This window comes from Grammomys surdaster, unplaced genomic scaffold (genome assembly GCF_004785775.1).
Source record: "Grammomys surdaster isolate TR1022 unplaced genomic scaffold, NIH_TR_1.0 97, whole genome shotgun sequence".
Classification (NCBI taxonomy): domain Eukaryota; kingdom Metazoa; phylum Chordata; class Mammalia; order Rodentia; family Muridae; genus Grammomys; species Grammomys surdaster.
This window is the reverse complement of record NW_021604576.1, coordinates 16,007,495-16,018,196: the sequence shown is the minus strand read 5'-3', so window position 1 is coordinate 16,018,196 and position 10,702 is coordinate 16,007,495.

The window sequence follows — 10,702 nt, the reverse complement described above, 5'->3', positions numbered from 1 at the left end:
TGGAAATTATAATTGTCAATGTATTCATATGCATTATAAGTAAAATTCTGTGCAATACATTTTTATGTGTGCTTTTTTACATGGAAAAATGAACATTATATTTTACTTAGAAAAGTGAATTTTTTGAAAAGTATTAAACGTATCCTGTTGGAGACTCATGAAGGCTAATAATTAGAATAAAACTGAATCTATTTTAAATTACGTTTACTAGACATCCTAAAGTATAGATAACAAGAAAGATGAAGAAAGAAAATGATTTCATTTTTCAAATGTTTATTTCCACAATCTTTCTCTCCTGTATCAGTGGTAATGTTTAGAAATATGAAACACTCATCTCTGACTTCTTTTTCCCCTCTCATATTATTGATTTGCGTTATCAGTGCATATCATTGGATTTTCAGGGTAGCTATACTTAGCTCTTATACTACTAACAATGAATAAATCATCAATCATGTAGTACTGAGCAGTCCAGGTTACAAAAGAAAAGGTGGAGAAGTGTAAACAGGCTGAGGAAGAAATTAGGGAAAAGACACCCTTTACAATAGTCACAAATAATAGAAAATACCTTCGTGTGACTCTAACCAAGTATGGGAAAGATCTTTATGAAAGAACTTCAAGTCTCTGAAGAAAGAAATTGAAGATCTCAGAAGATGGAAAGATCTTCCATGCTCATGGATTGGCAGGACTAATATAGTAAAAATGACCCTCTTGCCAAAAGTAATCTGCAGATTCATTGCAATCACCTTCAAAATTTCAATCAGTTCTTCATAGAGTTAGGAAGATCAATTTGCAAATTCATCTAGAATAACAAAAAACCTAGGATAGCAAAAATTATTCTCAACATTGAAAGAATATCTGAGGCAATCACAATCCCTGACCTCAAGCTGTATTACAGAGCAACAGTCATAAAAAACTGCGTGCTATTGGTACAGAGAAAGGGAAGTAGATTAATGGAAAAGAATCAAAGACCGAGAGATGAACCCACACACCTATGGTCACTTTATCTTTAACAAAGGAGCTAAGTGAAAAAAGGACAGCATTTTCAACAAATGGTGCTGGTTCAAATGATGGTCAGCATGTAGAAGGATGCAAATTGATCCATTCTTACCTCCTTGAACAAAGCGCAAGTCCAAGTGCATCACTGACGTCCACATAAAACCAGATACACTGAAATTAATAGAAGAGAAAATGGGGAAGAGCCACAAACACATGGGAAGAGGGGGGAATTTTCTGAACAGAAAACCAATGGCTTATGCTCTAAGTTCAAGAAATGACAAATGGGACCCCATAAAATTGCAAAACTTCTGAAAGGCAAAGGACATTGTCAATAGGACAAAATGGCAACCAACACATTGGGAAAAGAACTTTACCAACCCTACATCTGATAGAGGGCTAATATCTAATACGTACAAAGAACTCAAGAAGTTAGACTCCAAAGAATCAAATAATAACTCTATTAAATAATAACTCTATTAAAAATGGGGTAGAGAGCCTAACACAGAATTCTCAACTAAAGAATACCAGATGGCAGAGAAACACCTGAAGAAATGTTCAACATCTTTAGTCATCAGGGAAATGAATATCAAAACAAACCTGAGATTCCACCTCACAACAGTCAGAATGGCTAAGATCAAAAACTCAGGTGATAGCAGATGCTGGCAAAGATGTGGAGAAAGAGGAATACTCCTTCATTGTTGGTGGGATTGCAAGCTTGTACAACCACTCTGGAAATCAGTCTGCAGTTACTCAGAAAATTGGATATAATATTACCTGAGGACCCAGCTATACCACCCCTGGGCATATATGCAAAAGATGTTCCAACATATATCAAGAACACATGCTTTACTGTGTTCATAGCAGCCTTAATCTGGAAAGAACCCAAATGTCCTTCAACAGAGGGATGGATACAGAAAATGTGGTACATTTACACAATGGAGTATTACTGAGCTATTAAAAACAATGAATTCATGAATTTCTTAGGCAAATGGATGGAACTAAAAATATCATCCTGAGTGAGGTAACACAATCACAAAAGAACACACATGGTATGCACTCAACGATAAGTGGATATTAGCCCAAAAGCTGGGAATACTCAAGATAGAACTCAGAGACCACATGAAGCTCAAGAAGAAGGAAGACCAGTGTTGATACTTCAGTCCTTCTTTGAAGGGGAAATAATACCCATGGAAAGAGATAAAGAGACAACATGTGGAGCAGAGACTAAAAGAAAGGCCATCCAGAGACTGCTCCATCTGGGGATCCATCCCATATACAGTAACCAAACCTAGACACTATTGTGGATACCGATGAGTACTTGGTGATAGAAGCCTGATATGGCTGGCTCCTGAGAGGCTCTGTGCCTGACAAATACAGAGGAAAATGTTTGCAGCCAACCACTGGACTGAGCACTGTGTTTTCACTGGAAGAGTTAAAGAAAGGACTGAAGGAGCTGAAGAGATTTGCAGCCCCATAGAAGGAACAACAATGTGATCGATCCACACAGACCTGCCAGAGCTACCAGGAACTAAACCACCAGCCGAAGAGTACACACGGAGTGACTCGTGGCCTCAGCTGCATAGTAGCAGAGGATGGCTTTGTTGGACATCAATGGAGGAAGAGGCTCTTGTTCATATGAAGGCTAGATGCTCCAGTGTAGGGGAAGGCCTGGAAGTGGAAGAGGGAATGGGTGGATGGGTGGGGGAACAGCCTCAATAGGAGCAGGGGGAGGGTATATGGGATAGGGGGTATTCAGAGGGCAAACCAGGAAAGGGGATAACATTTGAAATGTAAATAAAGAAGATATCTAATAAAAAATAGTTCAACTATCCTCACAAACATTGACTCCATTCAACATATAGCAAAATAAATATTATGCCCGTTGCTTTCAGATCTCACACTGCTGAAGTAAAACCTTTGATTTTACAGTTGTGAAACTAGCATGATACTACCTAAAGCACTGTCCCAGGTAGGCAAGGTTATTTGCTTGTAAGGCCAATTCTTTATATTATATGTGATTTGAAAATATTATTGGATAGATTCAAACAATTTTAGTGTAACTAGGATGCAAAATATTAGATTATTATTCAAAATGGTTACATTCACTGATTAAGTAAATATCAGGTGGTTCATTTAAGGAATGTTTATATCAGAATTAACTGAAAATGCTAATGTTAATATCTACATGTGCATATATGTGTCTGTTTTTATATTAACAATTATACATTTAAATTTTTTAATTTAATTTTCTGATTCTTATATTTTGAGTGTTTTGCATGCATGTGTGTACATATACCATGTGCATGCCTGATGCCTGCAAAAATCAAAAGATAATATCAGATTCCCCTGGAATTGAAGTAATGAATGGTCATGTTCCACAACGTGGATGCTGGGAACTGAATATGTGTTCTTTTGAGGGGCAATAAATCCTGTTACCAATTGAGTAGTCTCTCCAGACTCAAAGTGATATTTTTAAACTGAGAATGTACAAAATAATACTTCTAGTGTTTTACGCTCTAATTCTTGAATAATAGAAGATACAGTAATAAAAATTTTAATTCTAATTTATATGATACTAAAAAAATAAATCAATAATTTGATAATAAATCCCAAGAATTATACTATTTTACCAATGCAATTTTTTCCTAAACAATTTTATTCTCCAAATATTAAAATTATTGGTATATCTTAAAATTATTGGTATATGTCTTAAAATTATTGGTATATGTCGTCTGATTTTCTAAGATGAAGAGAGTTCTCACCTTACAAATGTCCACATAATGCAGTACATCTTTATTGCAATTTCAGGTTAAGAGACATTTTCTCTGCCTCTCAAATGTTATGATGGGTGTACTAGGTATAAGCACATGCTCTGCAGCTAACTTGCCTTTGTTAAAGTTCTTAGTAACTTAGAATCTGTGTGATACTGAACAAAGTGTTTGTTGAGTCTGTGTTAAGATTAAGTACATAATAGTACGTGAATTAAATAGTCTGGAGTAACATAAAACTATAGTAAATGCCAACTGTGAGTACTACTATGCTAACATTCTAAAATGAAAATTAAAGGACCATTGAATTCCATTCTATATATAAAAGTGCTCTACATGCAGGCACAATAGCAAGAAAAATACATATTTTAATAATCAACTGGGCAAACTGAGTAATCCCTTTAAAAAATTCCTTAGATTTCAAGTTATTTGCCACACTAGCTTGGTAATTAGAGTTATATAGTGAATACCATATTAACTTTTAAACTTTTTAACTAAACTGTGGGGTTAAATTTGACTTGTTACATATATAAATATATTTATGCATCAAATATTGTATTTCAGTTATAAGAAAAATTTGTATTGCTGAATTAATATTTTGTTCTGAATTGAAAATTCTTATTATGGAGATGGAGACAGGTCTCAGAAAGTTCAGGGACCTATTGCTTTTTTAGGAGACCAGAGCATATGTCTGGTGACCAATGATTGTGTGTCTGAGGGCATCGGGCATCCCTTTTGTCATCTTTCAGCACTTACACTCATAATCACATTTGCACACACAGAAACACACACACACATACATATATAATTTTAAAACTTAAAGAAAACAAATATTTAAGAAATGTTTATGCTCACTAAAACACAGTTTTTGATACTTTTTAACCCAATTGTTTTGGTTTTAGAGAAAGGTATATTTGGGGTAATACATGAACCATACATACATATAATTCTTTTATGTACTTCTTCATAATGTTAGTTTTTTACATTTTAGGATTTTTTAGGTTAGTGTATTCTTTTTATTCATTTAAAAAACACTTGTTAATTTTTGTGTGAGAATGTGTGTGTCAGAGTATGTGTATATATTTGGGTATGTGAGAGAGGAGAAAGAGAGAAAGAGTGTGTGTGTGTGTGTGTGTGTGTGTGAGAGAGAGAGAGGGGGGGGGATCTAGCGAGGTAGAGTGGGGAGGAAGTCAGAACTTTTAAGAATAGTTCTCTCCTCCTAGCATGTGGGCTCTAGAGATCTTTCTCAAGTCTTTAGGTTTGGTGGCCTGTAGTATTACTTTCTGTGTCTTCTCACAGACTTGAATTGAGTATTTTCAGTGGAACTTTGCATGTCCTTCCCGTTCAATTGGTTGTTTTGTTATTTGATGTGAACGTCAGCTAAATTTCTCAAAAGTCTAAATGTAACACAAAATAATAATGGAGTATGCCAGAAGTTTGCACAGCACATCAGTTTTCATAAATGATCTAATTTTGCTTATGAATTAAGTCTCCAGGAGTTTTTGTACCAGGTTAAAATGACTTGTTCAACCCAAAATTTCAGTATAATTAATTCACATTGATAGATGCCTAAGGACTATGTAAAACATCGTTGTGTCTACTACATAATGATTCAGTAGATTTCCCCATGTCTTATAGAGATAGAAAACACAAGGAGGGAATCTGTCTCCCTTCTCATTATAAAGATTACCAATGATCCTTGTGAATAATTGATTTTTGCCTTATGGACACTGTGAATGCTGTAAATAATTTATGGCTCTCCTTTGGATTGGCTGCTGGGGTGTTAAGAGCAAGCCTTCATCACAGCTCTTGTTCCACAGGATTTCAAAATATTAATGTTTTTCATGTTACTTATCCTACTTCATCACAGTTTTTCTACCTTTTTTGTCTTTTCTACAAACGTTCTCAACTTTTCAATTAAATATAATTTTATGTGTGTGTGTTCAATTGTTTTGAATATTTCGAAAATCTGGAATAATATATTAGAATAAATACTATTTAAAATCATAGCTTAAAGGAATACTCAAGGATGTGTTTAGATCCCTCAAAGAGTTAGGAGACTGATTAAATGAAGTAATTCAGGGTCCTATTTGTTATTTACTAACTGTCCTGAGTCCTGGTACAGTTTCATTGTCAACACACATAGTTTGATTCTGATTTTGTTTCTGATAATATCTGAATTCACTTATTAAACATTATTTTTACGTAGTTAAACATAGCTTTCTTGTATTCAGTTTTTGTTAATTTATTGTAAGAATTTGACGCAGCTTCCTCAGCAGTATCCTAAGTCATAGGTCAGTAATTGTCTTTGATTTAGATCCACATATATAAATGAGCTATTAATCACTTTTTATAAGGGCTAATTAAACTCATCATATTTTCTACAAACTAGCTGAGCAGTTACCTGTCTTGCTTTTCCATAATCTGAAATGCTTAATATTTTAATTATTTTCTATGATGAAATTTCAAAGAATACAGTAACAGTACTAATAAGAACAACCACCACCACTACCACCACAACCAACCCTTCAAATTCACAAAAAATAAAACGACACATAAAAGAGAGTATCCTCTGCCAATGTAATGATATTTGAGAATTATTTTTTATATTTTGAAGATTATTTTTATTGTTTTTGTGATACCTCCATTTCTTAGATGAACTACTAAGTGTTGCACATCATGAAAATGATGGTGATATTCCTCATCTGTACTCTTTGTGCTGTCTCATATAATGAGTGGCTGTACCATTAAATAAATATGGTCAATAAAGAATATGTCAGAGGTGGACTTGCACTTTCTTTTGAATTATCACATTAACTAGTAGCAATATATTCTTTGAAAATTTTCCAATGTAGCTTTTATATGTTGTGTGTTTTCATGTATTAAAATCATTTGGGCACTCAAGCACTATACCTTTTTCTTGTTGAGATAGAAGATAATTTTTTATGAGTAATGATATTTTTATTTATGAAATAATGCTATCATTGGCTTGTACACTTGTCATCTTAGCTTACATACATAAACACTATGCTTAAATGAAATAGGAGCAAAATTGGTTTACACGTGGTGTCTGTGTCTACTTGTGTACATAATATACTGGAGAAAATAGACTTGTTGTAAATAAATATTCCCAATTTAATATGATGAAGAACTGTACACAAATTGGTATTTAAGTATGAACAATTTAAAGATCAACTATGAAATGCAGCCATTAAATAAAAATAATTAAATAATTAACATTTTAAAATGTTTGAGAATAAAGAAGAGAAATACTAATGAATACAATATACGTGAATGTAATTTGACTTACTATAAATATTTATGCCACAGATTTTTAAAATTACCACATAATGTAGAAGTATCCATAATACGTATATTGTAATATATGTAAAATATGTAAATAGAGACACTTTATGAAAGGGAATAATGCTATTTCAGTTACCATATGATAAATAATAGAACACCCAGTGTCAAGTATGAGTTCATTCTTTTTGAATTGTTGGTCAGTAGGGTCTTACAGACTGTTCCAACCTGTCTTAGGGTTTTACTGCTGTGAATAGACACCATGACCAAAGTACATTTAATTTGGGCTAGTTTACAAGTTCAGAGGTTCAGTCTATTATCATCAAGGCAAGAGCATGGCAGTATCCAGGAAGGCATGGTGCAGGGAGAGTTGAGAGTTTAACATCTTCATCTGAAGGCTGCTGGTAGAATATTCACTTGCTTCCAGGAAGCTAGGAAGAGGTTCTTAAAGCCCACACCCATAGTGACACACCTACTCCAACAAGGCCACATCTTCTAAAATTGCTACTCCCTGGACCAAGCATATACAAACCATCACACAAACATTATAGGCTGTTGTTATTGTTCTTCAGAATTTGACAGTTAGAACCTATTGCCAACAATACATGAAACATGGAATATGAAGAAAAAGCTGGTAATGCTTGGGAAGTTTCATCCTTAGGCTAACTTTCATGATACCAGAATCTATGCTTGCTAGAAGGGGAGAAAACTCATCTGTAGTTTTATTCTTCTGTGAACCTGCAAGCTACAGTAAGGACTGCTAGCAAGAAAAGCACTGGTATAATAGTGGCATGAAGATTATGGAAGCAATTCACCTCTTTCTGGTTACATTCAAAGCCCACTTTACAAGATGAAATTCATTCTGGAACAATTAAATTAGCCAAAAGCTGCTTGACTGGTTATGTCATATATCCTTAACTGAGAACCTACTACTATTATTTTCCCCTATTAAATTTCCTATAAAGTTCTTATCTTTATATATATCTTTCAACTCATTTTAGAGATGGTTTAAAATTATTGTTGATCTGTTTTTGCAGTCCAGTTGTTACCCCCTCCTGTTCCACCCTCTGACAGGTCCTCACCCCATTCCTCCTTCCCCATCTCCAAGAAGATGTCACCACACCCCATACACACACCTCCACACCCCATTAGACCTCCCCACTCCCTGAGACCTCAAGTCTCTCAAGAGTTAAGTACATCTTCTCTCACTGAGGCCAGACCAAGCAGTGGTCTGCCGTATATGTATCAGGGGCTTCAGACCAGCTAGTATATGATTCCTGGTTGGTACCTTGGTGTCTGATAGATCTCAGGGGTCTAGATTTGTTGAGACACTAGACAGAATATCTAAGATAAAAAACTCAGCTAACAGCACATGTTGGTAAGAATGTGGAGAAAGAGGAATGCTCCTCCATTGCTGGTGGAATTGCAAACTGGTTCAACCACTCTGGAAATCAATCTGGAAGTTCCTCAGAAAATTGGAAATAGACCTACCTGAAGACCCAGCTACTCCGCTCCTGGGCATATACCCAAAAGATGCCCCACAATGCCACAATGGCAAATGCTCCACTATGTTCATAACACCCTTACTATGATAGCCAGAAGCTAGAAAGAACCCAGAGATGTTTATTTTGCTGGAGATATTGATTTATACAGAGACCCACAGAAAGGTTTGTGAGTAGATAATCAGAAACTATAGGGTGCTCATCTCTAAGTGGTACATGTGTTTCACATCTTTTCCCACAAGGCCAGAGAACATCATGGAAGATTGCTGAAATTAATGAAAGAACACATATGATTAAATGTAGCAAAACATGCTAGCATGACAACACAGTTACACATACCAACTTACACTGCCTGAGACTACATCTACATGTTTGGCCTGATATGAAATCATCCAAAATCCATATGTTGATCTGAGATCATGAAATGTGATCACTTGTGGAGATAACAGCAATAGACAACTGATGGGAAACAGCAAATTTTGTTCAGGAAATAGGCACCAAGAGGCTATCCATGTTCCAGTATATGTCACAATCATGGACATACAGTAAGTATTTAAAAAGAAAAATACAAATGAGGTTGGGAGAGAAAAACTGGAGGTCACATCAGGAGGAATTGAAGAGGAGGGAATGGAGAAAGGGTTTTGATCTGAACCCATTATGTGTGTATGTGACTATGAAAATTAGAAATTATGTCCTACAATTATTCTGTTTCTCAAAATGGACTTTTTCTTTCTTAAGCTGGAGCTAAGGATTTTCACAAACTTTATCAGCTGTTGAAGAAAATTAAGACATGGAACAAAACATAAAAAAATCCAGTGATCTATTTGTCATTATATATGGGCACTTAGCAGTATATAGCCATAGATAATTAGTAAAACATTCATGTATCATATTTGTGAACAAAATATACTTTTTAATTAAACTTTTTTCTCTTTCCATGTTTCCATGTGTGCATCTACTGAACATCTCTGTGTGTGCACATGGGTGTGGAAATGCACACACCTTATTATAAGTATACAACATTGCTTTCATTTTGCTGTTGGGAATTCAAACTCTGGTCCTCATACTTATAAAATAAACACTTCACCCACTAAGAAATCTTTCAGATCTTCATATCTTTTTATGATAATGTTTGAAATATGAACCACTGACAGGCCTATGAAAATATTATCATGTAATACAGTTTAAGACATCACCATAGATTATTAGACATTTCTACTTTATTATTACATGAAATTAGGGTAACAAACTCAAGAAACTTGGAATGTTTTTTATTTAGCTCCTTGTATTTCTGAGGTTTAGATCCTTAGTAGAGAAATCCTTTTTACTAATTAGTATGGTAAGATCTAAGAACTTAGATATTAAGGCAGATGGGTAAGTTTCTAGTTATTTCTGATGAAAAAGTATAATCCTAAAAATTTTTTTTCTCATTATGGAGCTCAATGAGACATGTGGATTTACTCTGAAAATCATACCTAATTTCTATGAAATATTGGATGAAACATGAATGTTTACAAAACGTATTTTAGGTTGGAAACCCATAGGAAGAAGAAATAGGTATAGTGTGAGAAGTGCCACCTGGTATATATTGAATGCTCTTTCATCAGTTAATATATAACATAATGAAAGTCACTTTTATTATCAAATGATGTAGGTATAAAATTTATACAGTTTTGACTTTGTAGTGACCAGTCAATATCAATTCATTAATAAATATAAGGTTGTTTTAAGTTATGCTAAATCTTTAAATTCTTATACCCTACATATTATTTGACATGCTCATACTTACATTCAGAAATTAACACAGTACTCAAATTTATTACCATAGTGCCCTTCCATAAAGAAATTAATCACTGACTAGAACTTAGTAGATTCTTTTCTTATTAGTGAAATTTCATTGGTATAATCTCAGCCCTATTCCCACCAATGAAATGACTTTGGACTTGGTCCAAACTTTCTGGATGTAAGTTGTTTGAAATTCTCATTAATACAGCCATCAGCATATAGTAGTCACATTGGCATCTGATAGGCACTTGATTGTTTCTCTTTCCATTTATCAGATATGAAAGCAATTCCATTAGTTTTTGAATTCCTAATTTTACTCAGAGACATCATGAAATATCAGAGAGATAT